Below are 15,931 nucleotides of genomic sequence, written 5' to 3' on the forward strand. Positions count from 1 at the left end.
CATGACAAGCTGACCTACCGGATCATGCTGTTTCAACATTGACAAGCCAGAATTAAGTAAGACCGGCTCAGAGAGGTTCAGACCCATTGCAGCCCGGTGGGGTTCCTGCCCGACTAAGACCACAGCTCCGGAGTGTCAGGGCTCCACTCCAGAGCTTCAGCAGTTGGTCAGAGAGATCTTTGTGGACAGCGGGACCCATTGGAGCAGGTGAAGATATGCCACTGTGTAAGGAGATGGCGAGGACACAGACAAGGCAGCGGTAGCTAAATAACTCCTCCAACTCAAGGGAGGACTGCCGATGTTCTGAAGGATTTGAGAGTAGACTGTGACAAAGCACTCTGGCAAGTAAAAAGGAACTAGCGGCAGTGGAGACCAAAAAAGGACCAGGTGTAATAGCGGGCAGAGCGCAGTGGCATGAAAATCCACCATTTTAACTTCATGGCCCGTACAGCCATGCTGATCAGGCAACCCCTGGAGGACACACATCAAGCCTGAAAACACCGGCCCTTCACATGAACAGCTGTGCACGCAGGGTAAGGTCGAAACCCACACTCATTCCTATTAACCAACATCAGCACAGTAGCCCACCATATATTGCCACCTACAAAAGGGATTCTTTAATGGGGAGGCCTCATTCTGAGCAGAAGCTCAACCACGTTAAGACCCTACAGCTCCCAGCCATAGTTAACCTGTATGAGACTACTGCCAACCCTTTTCTGCTATATCACAGTCACATACCAACGGAACTGGGCTTTCAGGGGACTGTTATACATATAAATAGATTGTTGTGGCAAACTGCAGGAATCTGGGCTTCTTTCATGTTCACACTTTTGAAGTTATAAAACTATGGAGTATTATTACCTGATGTATATGTAGGCATTCTTGGGCATAGTAAAACAGGAAGCCAAACTTCTTTAAGGGCCTTAATTTACCTGCTATAGACCACAGTTATTAGCCTTTAAGTACTGGGAACCGGAGAACGCTAGGGGCCTGACCACTTTTAACTTTGCAGGAGCTAGGCCCCCTTACTGTCCTCAACTCTACAGCCCTACACCTAGGGAATAATAGCTCATCCTAATTTGGACAACTATATATAAGACCCTCCAAATGTAAGATTGTGGGAGTCCGGATTCTCTGGGTAGAGGCAGACTTGGATGACAGGACTTGCTTTAAGACTAAGTCAATGGCCCTGAGAGTCTAAAATATCCCATACTGAAAATACACTGCTAGATGTGAATGAAGTGGACACGAGAGGCTGGTGGTCAGGAGTTTAGTGTTGGGCCTCTAAATAAATACCTTCAGATCCTTAGATTATAGCTATTAGGGACCAAGTCAGTCCAAAAACAAACAAACAGGTGTGACCTTTCCCTTCTAAGTATCAGGGGGTGAGACCCCTCATGAGGAGTTATCAGTCAAGAAGCGACTATATCATGCCGCAGGGGTCTAAAAAGAAGACCACAGTTTCTACAGAGGTGAAAAAATCAGTAGCTAACCATTTTAGGGCCAAATTTCTGCCCAAGAAACCAGTGGATCCAAGAGACTCTATAGTCAGCCCCTCTAAAAGGGCACCATCCCTAGACCAAGACTCTCAGACAACTTTTCCCACTGACAAAACAATGGCTTCAGATATAGTTTCCTCTCTGATGCAGAAATTGCACAATCTCCAAAACTCCCTCACCCAAACGTTCAAAAGTTCAGTTGCAGAATTACGTAAGGACATTGGAGCAATTGGAGAAAGGGTAGACACCTTAGAATGGAAGCAAGAGGATCTGGCAGTAGAACAGGCCAATCTCTCAAACCATTCCCATGTGTTGGTAGATATGTTAGATGCAATAGAAGCAAAAATGGCAGACATAGAGGACAGATCCCAGCGGAACAATATAAGGTTCCGGGGAATTCCAGCGGAAGTGTTAGCACAAGACCTTGAAATGTTCCTTACAGATTTCTGTGAATTCCTGAAGGCCCCTTGTACCCAGAATGAAAATATGATTGACAGGATCCACAGATTGCCAAGTGGCCGGAATATCTCATCAGAGAAACCCCGGGATGTCATTGCCCGCTTCCATTTTTGAGCAGATCATGAAGGCTATAATTCTCTACATCTGCCCTACCAGACCGCTTTCAATCCATTCATGTTTTTCCTGACCAGTCACAGTTCACCATACAAAAACGGGCCACCTTTAGGGAGGTGACAAGAGCCCTTCGACAACAAAGCATTAAGTATAGGTTGGGATACCCTACAAAGCTTCTAGTTCACAGAGACGGCTGGCTTTACCCGGTGGACACACCTGCAAGAGGTCAGCACCTTCTGGAAGAATGGTCTTCAGCCCCAAATAAACAGCCTAGGGGTTAATGTTCCCCTTCGACTGACAGGAATTCTTGGAATGTTCAGACCGGAGAATTAGCCCCTGTAAGGGCCCTTAGTCCTACAGCGCCTTAATGGCGACCTCTACCACAATGCACTGCAGCTGGCAAATGGCAATCCTCCAGTGGAGTTACACAAGCCTCTAAAGACCACACCAGATCTATGCACTTGTCTGCAAGAGGGATAAGGGACTCAGAGGCTGACTGTTTCCCATGTTGAGTAAGCAAGTAACTCTTTTTTTTAATCTTGGCTAGGGTGGAGCTGGGATGCACCTCCTCCACCAGCTGCGGACTACAGAGACTCGTTAGAGCCTGAGAGGTAAACTGGAACCTTGCTGGAATATTACACACAAGTGTTCATTTCAATCAAGATGGGTGTATGGGTCTTCACTGAGGAGGCCACTTCCCCACCTCTAATGAGGGGATATTGACTTTCAGCACTCAGGCCCTTTTAAGAACCGAGTTGAAACTTGTAATGCTCGATTAAGCTTTAGCTCCAACTTACCTAGGGTTGTCCCATGCTGTTTAGTAGGTATTTGTGTTAATTTACATTAGCTGACCTGAGTGCCTTTTTTGGGACTTCCACACACTCAACCCAGTGAAGGAATGAAGACTCCTTTATGCCCCAGTTCACATGCCACCCACTGAAGTCTTTAATAGTTCTAAATATGTTTTATTTTCTACTCACTTATAGATGTGACCTACATATTTTGATTGTGTATACATTGTTATGCTGGTTAACCCCTTCCTGGTTGAACTGTTAGGTCTCTAGCCACACCCTAGAATAACCTCCCCAAATCAAAGAAGGCGATGTCATAGGAGGTGGAACCAAGATAAGGTGATCTTGCAATCTCAGAGTAGTACCCAGGTTGGTTAAATGCTTTAATTTCATATATTCGAAGATTGTACTAGGGTATAGATATAAAAAGCTGTGGTCTATGTTAATCTGAGATGTTGCAGAATATGCCCCGATGTGTAAACCTGGGGTTGGCTCGCCTAAGAGCAGTGTTCAATCACAACTTCTGATAGACGACTTAGATTGACATACCCTGTCGATTGACTCCACTATTTGTTTCTATATAGACATCTGGCTGGAATCTTTAATGCTGTTACAATGTTTAATTTTAATTCATGCAAGGCTGTCTCATTTTGCTTACCATGCGCATATGTTGACTCCTATCCAGCTGGGTCTATGGGTCTCCGCCTGGGCTGCTGTGGGTACATCCCAGTGAAAGTACTGGGGTTGCCTATATTCCGGTCCAGGTGGCACCTGAATGAAGCTTTTAGTTCATTAAAATTGTTACATTTTCACTTACCTATGGGTGAGATTTGCATATTTTGACTGTTTGTATAATGTCCTGTTGGTTAATCTCGCCCTGGTTAAACTGTTATGCTCCTGGTTACACTTTGTGGCGTTCTTTACAATGAAGAAGGGGTTTTTATAGAAGGTGAAATCAAGGTGAGGGACCCTTGCAACCTCAGTGTGGAAACCAGGTATGTTAAATGCTTCACATGCATCTACCTGATGACTATGCTGGGGTCTAGACATATTGGGAGACGGTCCATGTTACTCTGGGCGGCTGAGGAGGATGCCACTGGGCGTATGTCCGTGGCTAGCTCTGCTTAAAGCACAGAGGAATCATACTTCCTACCATAGACAGCTCGGGCTTGCATGCCCTGTTTTTTTATTTTGTTGTTAAATTCCTGATAAAGATGGGTATATTCATTAATAGCCTATAGGCCTGTGCTTGGTCCACCTCCATACCAAGTCGATGTTATTAGTTATAGAGAAACTTTAATGGACCAAGCGAGGTATTCCTGAGTGCCTCCACATTGTGTAAATGTATTATGTAAAACGCAGATATCTAGGGATGCCTATGTCGCCCTTCAGAGTGATGAGGGTTTTTTCTAAACCCTTAACTATTCCTTTCCCCTTCTCATACGTCCTGTATGCCGTCGTCAGTGGCAGGTGTAGGATCCAGGGTAAATTTACCTTGGAATTTCCCAGGCTTCCCCCATTATGGCCCCTATATTTACATTTAGGGTAACTCTTTATACTAGAGACCCTAGTGGTTCTCATTAATCTAGGCCCTACAAATGAACCATAGTCTTTTTTTAAAAATATTTGTATACTCTATTCCTGACCACCACATGCCTTAGTGGTGAACCGAGAGATTTCAAGTGGTTAGCCCCCCTCCAGTTAATGCAGTTTACATAGTAAACACTAGAACATAGATACTATGTACCACCTTTCCCTTTTCAGTAACCCTAGATTGGTTTAGATACTAAACAGTGAATAATAGTTTAGAGTACAGACCCTCTTAAGTCTCGGGAACGTTTATCGGCTCCTTTAGAAGAGGCTTGACCTAGAGTACACATACATATTTTCCCTCCCTTGTCTTCCCCGCCCCCCTCTATCCCTTTTTTTTTATAAATGGGTCAGGCAATTACGCTAAGATTCATGACCCTAAACACTAAGGGGCTAAATTCCACTAACAAGTGTAGTCTCCTCAGAAATTTCTTAAATAGTTTACATACGGAGATTGTATTTCTTCAGGAAACCCACTGGGCGACCTCTCATACCCCGATACTCAAGTTTCCACGGTTCCCTGTGACTTATGATTCCACTCATGACAAAATACCAGGGGAGTCTCTATTTTAGTTCATAGCTCTGTGGCCTTCTACACAATTCATGTGGAGAGAGATGGGGAGGGATGCTTCCTTATCCTGATCTGCAAGTTGAATAATCAGCTCTTCAAGCTGGTTAATATATACTCCCCATAATCAGGGCCAAAAACAATTTCTTAAAAAGACACTAACCTTTGTAGAGAGACTAAAACAGGGTGTCCTGATACTGGGTGGCCTGATACTGGGTGTGGATTACAACTTAGTGTGGGACCCTACACTTATAAGAAAATCCCTGCTAATAGGAAAATAGACCCCTTCTCTCTATCATTGGCCACCAAGTTTCGGAACTTGGTGTTTCAACACTCCCTGTTCGATGTCTGGCAATCATGTCACCCTGACCCCAGGGACTATTCGTATTTCTCTGCCTCACATTGGTCCTATTCCAGGCTGGACTACTTCTTTGTAGACTCCTGAACCTTGAACTGGATCTCTGAATCCAAGATAACACACTCCGCCTGGTTGGACCATGACGCGGTCTCATTCGGGATTCAGGGCATGGGCTCCATTGGCGTGAAGCAACCTTGGAGATTCCCGAGGGCCCTTTGGGAAGATCCTACCTTTGAGCCATTATTACGAGATGAAATTGACAAATTTCTGGAAGTAAACTGAGAAGACCAAACCTCACACCAAATCCGCTGGGTGGCTTTGAAAGCATACCTAAGAGGGTTATGCATATCTAAATCAGCGTCCATGCGTAAAGATAAAAGTGCACCGTTAGGCAAATTGCTTTGTGATTTTCACTCTGCTGAGAGCCAGTACAGGAAAGAACCATCTCAGAGGGTTTCTGATGAATTCTCTCACCTGAAAGGCTTAATAAAAGAATTTGAGCACAAGAGAGTTCAAGCGGTGCTAGCAAAATTTAAATTACTTATGTACCATAAGAGTAATAAGGCTGATTCGCAGCTAGCCAACAAGCTTAAGAACTGGCAAGCGACTGCTAGAATTCCCTTTATTATACATAAAGGTCGGAAAGCTTATGCACCAGCGGAGATAGGGAAAGCCTTTGCAGACTACTACACAGAGCTTTATAATATAGCTGAGACAGAAAAACCTGAGGAGGCCTAAAAGACAGAGATTTTGGATTTTTTTGCAGGGATTCAACCTCCCCTTGCTCTCAGATGATGCTAAAAATCTCCTAATGGAGCCATTCCACAAGAAAGAAATTGTATTGGCGATCATGAATCTACAAAATAACAAGGCCCTGGGGCCTGATGGTTTCTTGGTATAAAAAATTGTCTTTGCAACTAGTGCCTCTCTTACAGGGTATGTTAAACAAAGTTAAATCAGAAGGCAGTATTTTGAAGGAAAGCCTTGAAGCTTCAATCATAGCCATTCCTAAGCCTGACAAGGACAGTTCCTTATGCAGTAGTTGCAGACCAATATCACTAATAAACGTGGACACCAAACTATATTCTAAGCTACTTGCAGATAGGCTTGTCAATCTCCTACCCTCCCTTATACGGACGGACCAAGTTGGTTTCACGAAGGGCCGGCAAGGCCCGGACAATACCAGGAGATTGCTTCTTGGAGGCCGTCGGGAATGGACTCCAACAATAGTGGCCCTGTCACTGGTGCTGAGAAAGCTTTTGACAGGGTCCATGGGAGTTCATCTGGGAAGTCTTAGTGGCCTTCGGTTTCCCAGCTTCAGTTATCAGGGCTATAAAGGTCCTTTACTCAGCACTGTACGCCAAAGTTAGGGGCCCTGGCTTCTGCTCTCCTGAAATAACCATTGCAAATGTCACTAGACAAGGGTGCCCACTTTCACCCTTGATATTTGCACTAGTGATGGAGCCTTTTGCCCAAACTATTCGGGAGTCAGAACAGATAACTGGGGTGCAATGTGGCATCCATGAAGAGAGAATTGCTCTCTTCGCCGACGATGTCACCATACTGATAACGAACCCAGAGTCCTCTATCCCGTTGGTATTTAACATCATTGACCAGTTTGGGAGGCTTAGCTACTATAAGTCTAATCTCTCGAAAACTGAGGCATATGCTCTTAATATCCCAGTGGATGAACTGATGAATCTCTGACGAAACCATAGTTTCAAGTGATCCTTGAGCCATCACCCACATTTGGGAGTACTCTTAAGTGGCAATATGAACTCCACAGTGAAACTTAATTTTGATAGAGTAATACTAGATCTTAAGGTACTTACGTCAAAATGGGACTACCAGGAGATCTCGTGGATAGGCAGAGTGGCCACTATTAAAATGTCCCTTCTCCCAAAGGCTCTTTACCTTTTTAGTTGTCTGCCGATCAATGTTCCACACAAGATCCTACAACAGATACACCAAATTTTCTTACGGTATGTCTGGAGAAAAAAAAGTCTCGAGAATTACATGCAAGACACTACAAACGTTTCAATAAGGGAGGCATAGCTTTCCCTAACATATATCTTTATTATGAGGTGACGAGACAAGCCCATATTTCGTCCTGGGGCCCATCCGCGGAAAAACCGGGGTGGTACAAATTGGAGGAACAGGCGCTCACAGCTGGAATTAGTCTGCAACAGGCCATATGGGTCCCAAAGCATATGAATCTAGGCAACCAGACTGTAAACCCTATTGTAAGACAGTCCATTAGTATCTGGCATGAACTCCGTCATCACAAAGATATTTCACCCCATCCTTCCCCTATTAATGCTCTTAGTGGACTACTGTGGAAGTTCCCTAACGTCCACATGGACCTCTGGAAGGAGAAAGGGTTATCCCAAATAGCAGATCTCTACTCAGAGGGTCGATTGTGTAGCACGGCTCAGTTACATGCCCGCCTCTGCGATGTCCCAAGGTGGTTCAGGTTCGAGAGCATAAGATTGCTACATTTGGCTAAAACTTGGGGCTTCCCGATTGGTATTCTGAGAGGGAAGACTAAGTGGGAGGAAAGATGGATTAAGGGTAGGGGAACGAGTAAGTCTCTATCATTTCTCTACTCCACTCTGCTCAGTGATCACTCTGTTGGGCTTCCATGGCAGATTAAGGCATGGAGCCGAGAGCTAGACACTATAATATTGGAAAATGAGCTCAGTAGGGCAATTATGCTGATGAAAAAGACTTTACACTATGTGACGTTTCTTGAAACCTACATGAAGATTGTTCTAAAATGGCACAGGGTAACTACTAGACTGTAGAAGATGCATGGTAGTGGGGTAGAATTATGCTGGAGAGCCTGTAACATGCAGGGCACAGATTTGCACACCTAGTGGTCTTGCCCAGGGCTGGCGTTGCTTTGGCAGGATATTGGGATACTCATTTGGTCACTAAACATAGACATTAAGCTGTTTCCAAAAATGGCTCTCCTACATATCTTTGAGGATTCTATTCCAGTCTCCTCAAAAAGATTGTTAATATATATTTTGGCTGCAGCCAAACTGACTATTGTCAGAAGATGGAAGCAAATAGAGCCCCCGGACTTGAATAAAGTGTGTAATTTGGTAAATCACTTTGCAAAAATGGAGAGATTTGTTGCCAGAGAGAGTGATCGGCTGGAAACCTATTGGGAGACCTGGAATGATTGGTTCAATAATACATAACGAGTAGGTCTGGGTTACTTTGACCCTAGTCAATACTTGCCTGAGTACTGACATTTTTTTTCTCCCCCAGCCCCTTTTAGTTACCCTTCCCCTCTGTACTTTGTCTAGCCCTTGCGGACCAGTAATCTATGTGGGACCACTTGTGTGTCTGATGATAAGCCTCGGGGCTCCAAGGAGAAAGCCCAGATACCATTATGTATACATGACTAAAAAGCTGTTCGATAAACCCCCTTCTAAGGCTAGGATACCCTCATATTACCCCCCCCCCCCTAGTTTAATAGGACACTGACTGTCTAGTAGCTCAGTCGTGAAAATAAAGAGTAGGATTCCTATGGAATATTTTGCTCAAAACATGTAGAATAGTTTGGGAAGCCTGCTACAGTATGGTAAACTAGTAATTCTGAGCTGGTACATTATGCTTTCAGTTTGATTTTGATTTACAAGACCTAATTCTACTGTTTCATTAAGACTCTTCTCTTATTAAAGATATAACAATCTAATATCAAGAGCTAGTGTACCCTGTCAATTTCTGAGGACTTTATATATGTTCCCAAAGACTTGGGCTCGGGAGGCCTAGTAAACCTTAGCCATTCATACTCCTTCACATTGGACGTGACTTGTTGTATTAGTTACAATATAATTGTAAATGTTATTTTTTCTTTTATGATATGTGAAAGTTGTATCCTTGTTAACTTCAAAAAACCTGTAAAAAAATCAATAGTCATGGAGAGTATAATGTCAGGAGTCTATTGAATTTTGCTCCCCTAGTGATGCTTAATCATAGCTAGACATCACCATCTGAGTATGCTTTTCTTTTGTGCTTTTATTGAAGCCTGATCCACCACTGGTAAGCACTCAGAGTATTGAGGGATTAATTTTAGTTTGCAATCTGTTGTATTTTCTGTGTATGGTCCACAGAAGCAGTCTGGGGCTAGTGGCTGCAGTGATTGGTGTAGCTCAAATAAAAAGCTATTTTTAAAAAAAATCATTAAAACATTGCAATTCAGACAAACGGGAAGATTCATCAAGCAGCGGATTCTGCTTTCTACACCCGAGGTTTCAGGTCCGCCTGCGACCTAAGTTAAGAAGCAGCGGTCATAAGACCGCTGCTCCTTACCTTGTCTGCCACCTTTTAGGACATTCCAAGGCATTAGGACTGGACTACACTTACCTGTGTGTATTTTGGATTGCTCTTATGGAGTTTCACCTCATATGTTTTTAAACTGAATAATACATTTTTAACTTTTTATATCCTGCTGTGGATCGTTCTGTTTTGCTGGGAACCAGTGCGCACCTCCTCTGGGTACCTGTTTACTGAATTGTGTGTGGAGTAGACACACCTGGTGCAGCACTGTATGCCCCAGCACCTGAGGGATTTTGCAACACCCACTCTCCATTGCGCCACTTACTTTTACTTTTATTGTTTGGCTGGAAGTGAGCGTTTCAGCTAAAGTATCTGTGTTGGGTATATTTATGTACTGGAACACATAATAATTTTTTTTTTACAGCAGTGTTCATTAGTGATATTTTCACAGAAGAATAGAGTCCCATGGATTGGTTACCTATTAAAAAAGTCTGCCCAATCACAAACAATTGTTAAAATGAGAACTCGTCCATGATTGGTAGATATGACCTGTTCAGAGTGTAGTCTTTGAGAATTGGCTACTAGTCATTAACTTTAGAAGTATAGCAGGAAGTGTAAGGTTTTGGTTACCTATTAAAACGGTGTGCCCAATCACAAACACTTGTTAAAATGAGAACTTGCCCATGCTTGGTAGATATGACCTGTTCAGAGAGAGTGTAGTCTGTGAGGATTGGCTACTAGTCATTAACTATAGAAGTATAGCAGGAAATGTAAGGCTTTGCTAACCTATTAAAACAGTCTACCCAAACACAAACAATTGTTAAAATGAGAACTCGTCCACGATTGGTAGATATGACCTTTTCTGAGAGTGTAGTCTGTGAGGATTGGCTACTAGTCATTAACTTTAGAAGTATAGTAGGAAGTATAAGTGGGTTTTTTTTTGTTTGTTTGTATGTAGAATACATGCAATTGATCAATGATTATTTAGAGAGATATCATGGAAGGTCTGAATCCTGTATTATGGACATCATTAAGGTAAAAAACAAATAATTTTTGTTTTGTAAATAGTTTTATAAAATTGAGTTAAAAAGTTAGAATCCTATCAGCCAATCGGAATTAAGGTAGGAAAAATCCTATTGGCTGATGCAATCAGCCAATAGGATTGAAGTTTAATCCAATTGGCTGATCCAATCAGCCAATAGGATTGAGCTCGCATTCTATTGGCTGTTCCAATCAGCCAATAGAATGCAAGGTCAATCCTATTGGCTGATTGCATCAGCCAATAAGATTTTTCCGACCCTAATTCCTATTGGCTGATAGGATTCAGCCAATCAGCCAATCGTTATTCAAGGGACGCCATCTTGGATGACGTCACTTAAAGGACCAGTCATTCAGTCGTTGGCCGTCGGATGAAGAGGATGCTCCGCGTCAGATGTCTTGAAGATGGACCCGCTCCGCTCCAGAAGGATGAAGATAGAAGATGCCGCCTGAATGAAGCCTTCTGCCGGTCTGGATGTCCTCTTCTGGCCGCATAGGATGAAGACTTCGGACCCTCTGGAGGACCACTTGTGCCTGGCTGGGTGAAGACGTCTCAAGGTAGGGTGATCTTCAAGGGGGTAGTGTTAGGTTTTATTAAGGGGGGATTGGGTGGGTTTTAGAGTAGGGTTGGGTGTGTGGGTGGTGGGTTTTAATGTTGGGGGGGTATTGTATTTTTTTTTACAGGTGAAAGAGCTGATTACTTTGGGGCAATGCCCCACAAAAGGTCCTTTAAAGGGCTATTTGTAATTTAGTATAGGGTAGGGAATTTTATTATTTTGGGGGGCTTTTTTATTTTATTAGGGGGATTAGAGTAGGTGTAATTAGTTTAAAATTCTTGTAATTCTTTTTTTATTTTTTGTAATTTAGTGGGGTTTTTTCCGTAATTTTGTTTATTTAATTTAATTGTAATTAATTGTAGGTAGTTTAGGTAATTAGTTTAATTATAGTGTAGTGTCAGGTGTAATTGTAACTTAGGTTAGGGTTTATTTTACAGGTAAATTTGTATTTATTTTAACTAGGAAGTTATTAAATAGTTAATAACTAATTAATAACGATTGTACCATGTTAAAATAAATACAAAGTTGCCTGTAAAATAAATATAAATCCTAAACTAGCTACAATGTAACTATTAGTTATATTGTAGCTAACTTAGTGTTTATTTTATAGGTATTTAGTTTTAAATAGGAATGATTTATTTAATTTTAGTAAATTTATTTAGATGTATTTAAATTATATTTAAGTTAGAGGGGTGTTAGGGTTAGGGTTAGACTTAGGTTTAGGTGTTAATAAATTTATTATAGTGGCGGCGATGTTGGCGGCGGCAGATTAGGGATTAATACATTTAATATAGTTGCGGCGACGTTGGGGGGGCAGATTAGGGGTTAATAACTATAATGTAGGTGTCGGCGATGTTGGGGGCAGTAGATTAGGGGTTAATAAGTATAATGTAGGTGACGGCGGTGTCCGGAGCAGCATATTAGGGGTTAATAATATAATGTAGGTGTCAGCGATAGCGGGGGCGGCAGATTAGGGGTTAATAAGTGTAAGATTAGGGGTGTTTAGACTTGGGGTTCATGTTAGGGTGTTAGGTGCAGACATAAAATTCCTTTCCCCATAGGCAACAATGGGGCTGCGTTAGGAGCTGAACGCTGCTTTTTTGCAGGTGTTAGTTTTTTTTTCAGCCAGCTCAGCCCCATTGTTTCCTATGGGGAAATCGTGCACGAGCACGTTTTGCCAGCTTACCGCTACCGTAAGCAACGTTGGTATTGAGGTGAGATGTGGAGTTAAATTCTGCTCTACGCTCACTTTTTTGCGGCTAACGCCAGGTTTAAAAAAACCTGTAATACCAGCGTTACTTTAGGTGAGCGGTGAGCTGAAACTAAGCGTTAGCAACGCACCCCTGTTACCGCAAAACTCGTAATCTCGCCGATCCTGTTTTTGGACCATATTGTTAGTAACACCTGGAGTGGGTGAGCTGAAACGCCCTAACCTAAAATTATCAGTCTGCATCTACCAGCACATAGGTGTGCTATTGGACATTGTGAGTACCCATTTGGCATAATTATCTCCATTGTTCCATCTATTTGGTTGATCTGCACATGTGGTTTCCTTTGTTGTCTTGACTCTCCATTACAGACACACCTGGCGGGGTTATCCTGGAGTGGGTGTACTGACACACTATATTATGTCAGTCTGCTTCCATTAGCACATTGTGGTGCTTATTTTAAATGTGAGTACCAATTTGGCTCGAGTGCATAAGCTTTGGCTTTTTTGATTTGGTGATTCTACACATGAGGCGCCCCTCCCTTTATTCTATTTTAAGTCAGGATCAGACTGATATGCTACTGGAAAGTTCTTCTCTGTGAAAGGCACATGTTGAGCTAAAAAAGGCTGCTTCTTGGGTGGTAACTAGCCATAGAACAAGCTATTATGCTATTGTTCGTTCCCAAGTTGAGCGCTTCTCTCTTTTAATTTATGCAAATTATGACTCTTAGGGAAGTCTCCCTTAGCGTGATGCGGGAATCCAGTTGTAGACCCGTTACTCAGTGTGCCAAGAGGGAGATGGCTGCACCTCACTGTCGAGGCCCACAATAGGCCGAAACGTAAATCTGGGGTTTTGCTGTTTCTCTCATTCAGAGAGGGATTGCCTGGTATTTTGGGGCTGGACTGTACTGTTAAGTCAGGATCAGACTGATTTGCTACAGGAAAGTTCTTCTCTGTGAAATGCACATGTTAAACAAAAAGAGGATGCTTCTTGGGTGACAACTAGCCATAGAATAAGCTATTATGCTGTTGCTCGTTCCAAGGTTGAGCACTTATCTCTTTTTATTTAAGCAAGGTATGGTTACCTTATTATATGTTTCACTGCTGGGCTGCTCACAAAATCTCGCCTTAGAGGGAATATTGATATAAAGAGCCCTTTTTAAAATTTCTAAAATGTTGCCCCAACAAGTTTTACTTATATATTTGACCCCACATTTACATATCAGTAAGTATATACCAAATGATGAACTGCAAGAAAGATGTGACGTGACCTCAAATCTTCCTTTAGCAACAGATACAAAATTAGTACATCCTTTTATAATAAAGTCACACAAATTGAAAATCTTATCATTTCACTTATACATGCCAATCTATCCAAAAATTGAATTGTAGGATTACAGTTATCCTTCCTATCCACAAATTCCTCTCTAGTTTATTGATTTTGTAAAAAAAACAAAAAAAACAACATTTACCATGTGCCAATGCATTCTTCAAAGAGCAGGCTAATTTGAGAAACAGTTTAAAATTCTTCTGTGGTTACTGTGTGAATTTGTAATTACTTTATATTTGGGTTAATTTGTAGATACTGCTTTATCATAGGCTAAACAAGATAACATTATAAACTATAATAATATAACAATAATAAAACAAGGGGTTGATTCCAATATTTCTGTTTTTCTTTCCCCAATGTTGTAAAAAAGATTATTAACAAACAGCTAGATTACGAGTTATGCGCGCTATAGGAAAATTAACGGAGGCAAGAAAAGTTGCATTATTTAACCCCCTAGAGCGCAGCCATTACAAGTTTTTAAAAACCCAGCTTTTGCGTGCGATATGGGGTTTTTAAGCTCCATACCGCACACAAAACAAGCACTGTTTTCACATGTTTGTGCACGCTTTCCCCATAGACATAAATGGGGAGAGCGGGTCAGAAAAAAGTCTAAACCCTGCAATCATGGAAAAAAAAGCTCCATAACGCAGCCCCATTGAAGTCTATAGGGAAAAGTAAAGTTACGTTTAAACCTAACACCCTATCATAAACCCAAAGTCTAAAAACCCCTAATCTGCCGCCCTGACATCGCTGACACATACATAATGTTATTAACCCCTAATCTGCCGCTCCTGAAATCGCCGCCACCTAAAAAAAGTTATTAACCCCTATTCCGCCGCTCTCCAATATTGCAGCAACTAAATAAAGTTATTAACCCCTAAACCTCTGGTCTCCCACATCACTACCACTAAATAAACCTATTAACCCCTACACCGCCAGCCCCCCACATCGCAACTACCTAAATTAAACTATATTAACCCCTAACCCTAACGTAACCATAACCCTAACACCCCTTAACTTTAACATAATTTAAATAGAGCTAAATTAAAGTTACAATTAGTAACTAAATAATATTAATTAAAACTAAATACTTACCTGTAAAATAAAACCTAAGCTAGCTACAATATAACTAATAGTTGGCTAAGGTTTTATTTTTATTTCACAAGTAAGTTTGCATTTATTTTAACTAGGTTGACTAGTTAGTAAATAGTTATTAACTATTTACTAACTACCTAGTTAAAATAAATACAAACTTACCTGTGAAATAAAACCTAACCTGCCTTACACTAAAACCTACCATTACAAAAAATAACAAACACTAAAATTACATAAAATAAAAAAACTACCATTACAAAAAATAACAAGCATTATCCAAAACAATAACAATTATTCCTATTCTAATACCCTTTAAAAAAAAAAAAAAAACACTCCAAAATGAAAAACATAATTTACGTAAGAATTTACCTGATAAATTAATTTCTTTCATATTGGCAAGAGTCTATGAGCTAGTGACGTATGGGATATACAATCCTACCAGGAGGGGCAAAGTTTCCCAAACCTCAAAATGCCTATAAATACACCCCTCACCACACCCACAATTCGGTTTAACGAATTGCCAAGTAGTGGGGTGAAAAAGAAAGGAGTAAAAAGCATCAACAAAGGAATTTGGAAATAATTGTGCTTTATACAAAAAAATCATAACCACCATAAAAAGGGTGGGTTTCATGGACTCCTGCCAATATGAAAGAAATTAATTTATCAGGTAAGTTCTTACATAAATTATGTTTTCTTTCATGTAATTGGCAAGAGTCCATGAGCTAGTGACGTATGGGATAGAAATACCCAAGATGTGGAACCCCAAACACGAGTCACTAGAGAGGGAGGGATAAAATAATAACAGCCATTTTCCACTGAGAAAAGTAAATCCACAACCAAAAATAAGTTTTTCTCATAAATGAAAGAAAAAAACTTAAAACATAAGCAGAGGAATCAAACTGAAACAGCTGCCTGAAGAACTTTTCTACCAAAAACTGCTTCCGAAGAAGTAAATACATCAAAACGGTAGAATTTAGTAAATGTATGCAAAGAAGACGAAGTTGCTGCTTTGCAAATCTGATCAACTGAAGCTTC

This window comes from Bombina bombina, chromosome 5, assembly GCF_027579735.1.
Source record: "Bombina bombina isolate aBomBom1 chromosome 5, aBomBom1.pri, whole genome shotgun sequence".
Taxonomy (NCBI): domain Eukaryota; kingdom Metazoa; phylum Chordata; class Amphibia; order Anura; family Bombinatoridae; genus Bombina; species Bombina bombina.